This window comes from Heterocephalus glaber, unplaced genomic scaffold (assembly GCF_053883595.1).
Source record: "Heterocephalus glaber isolate CG9 unplaced genomic scaffold, H.glaber_assembly_v1.0 deba00001461, whole genome shotgun sequence".
NCBI lineage: Eukaryota > Metazoa > Chordata > Mammalia > Rodentia > Bathyergidae > Heterocephalus > Heterocephalus glaber.
In genome coordinates, this window is record NW_028258308.1 from 10,278,541 (window position 1) to 10,280,547 (window position 2,007).

Sequence of the window (2,007 nt, forward strand, 5' to 3'; positions counted from 1 at the left end):
ATATTTTTACTCAACTTGAAGAAACATATAAAATTCATTAACCTTAAATTAAATGGCTTACCTTAGTACTTTAATATATATCTACTCTTTTCCCAGGAATCCAACATCTACACATAAAGGCTTAAAGAAGGTTTCATAATTGAGTTTAAGAATACAGTTAAACTATAATGTAGAACAACAAATATTGGTTTTGTATTTCAAGTGGCAACAAATGTGACAACACCACTGAATAAAAAATGTGTAAATCAAATATTTCTGGTGTTCATTTCTACTTAGAAATACATAGCTGTACCCGATTTTCTCATGTTCTACATCTAAGTAAAATTTTACTCTTGACAGATCATTGGAGATAGTATTAAATAATACAAATTAAGACAATAAAAAGTGTTATAAAACATATTTAGAGAAGGGATTGCATAGAGCTTTAGACTTGAAGTTTCTTCATAATATTTCCCCAAAATGGAATTAGTGGAAATGTGAAAGGATTAAGTCTAAATCTGAGGTGCTGTCCTGTTTTTCCTCCCAAATGATTTGGTGATTATTTTTTGCAAAGCAGATAATTTAACTGAAAATTGTGATTCTCCTTTTATTTTAGACTCAGTAAGTGTGAGTTTTCTTTAAAACTAACATCCATTCTCCCTTTTTTATGTCAATCTAATTCCTCCTTTTCAAAGTTTTTCTGTGTTCTGGCTATTGTGATATTTTGAGTTTACTGAGGTAGTGAAGAGGAGCTGGAGAATTGAAGCAAACTTGTGAAAAAGGAAAGAAATCCCTCTCTTTTTCTCTCTCAAGTGTCCTTCTTAGTCCAGGAGCATCTGCATCATTGGGGAACTTCCCCAAATGCATTGTGTCAAGATTCCTATTATAGTTCAGATCCAAAATGTCTCCCAAAAGCCTCATGTTCAGAGCTGTGGCTTGGTGGAAAGGAGTGGGCTATTGAGGATGTGACTTCAATAAATATATTCTCACCCTCAGCTCTTCCCTTCTCTCTGCCTCCTGGCTGCCATGGGTTGAACAGCTTTCCCCCACAAGGCCCTTCCACCATATCTTTTCTGCCTTGGAACCAGCTGACCTTGGACTGAAATTATGAGCTAAAATAAATTTCTCCTTCTTTAAGTTGTGAACATTGAGTATTTTGTCTCTGCAGTGGAAAGGTGGCTAATACATATATAGGTATCAGAGAAATGTGGTCATTCCTGTGATTGTACCTGACCATGTAGTTTAGAAGTCCTTGGAACTGGTTTGCAAGAGGAGTTTGGAAAGGCTTGGGAATATGGGCTAGAGAAGCCCTACAATACTATAAGCTGAGCTTGATGGGAGATTCTTGTTGGAGGTCACAAGACCAGAATGCTGATAGAAATGCAAACAGAAAAGGCCATGCCCAAAAGGTTTCAGTGTGGAACAAGGACTCCACTGGCATTTGTCATAGAAGTCATGTGTATTACACCCTTAGTACCTTTGTTGAAAATCAGTTGGATGAAGATGTGTGAATTAACTTCTACCTCTTCTATTTTGTTCTGTTGGTCTATAGGTCTGCTTTCATGCCAAACTGTCCTGTTTTGATTACTACAGCTTTGTAATATATTTTGAAATCAGGTAACATAATGCCTCCTGCTTTGTTCATTTTTGCTCAACATTATTTCAGCAATTTGGATTTTTTCATGGTTCCATATAAATTTTAGGATTATTTAATCCAGCTGTATGAATAATGTCATTGATGTTTTTTATGTATTGCACTGAATCTGTAGATAGATATGGGTAGCATAAGCATTTTAAGAATTGAGACCTGCCATCCATGAATGTAGAATGTCTTTACCATTTCTTTCATTAATGTTTTATAGTTTTCATTGTAGAGATCATTTAAATTTTTGGTTAAATTTATTTTCAGGCTTTTCATTTTGGTATTGCAAGTAGGATTTTCTTCTTCATTCTTATTTCAGAAGATTTGCTATTGGAGTACAGTAACTCTACTATTATATGTTGGTTGGTTTTATGTCTTGCAACTTT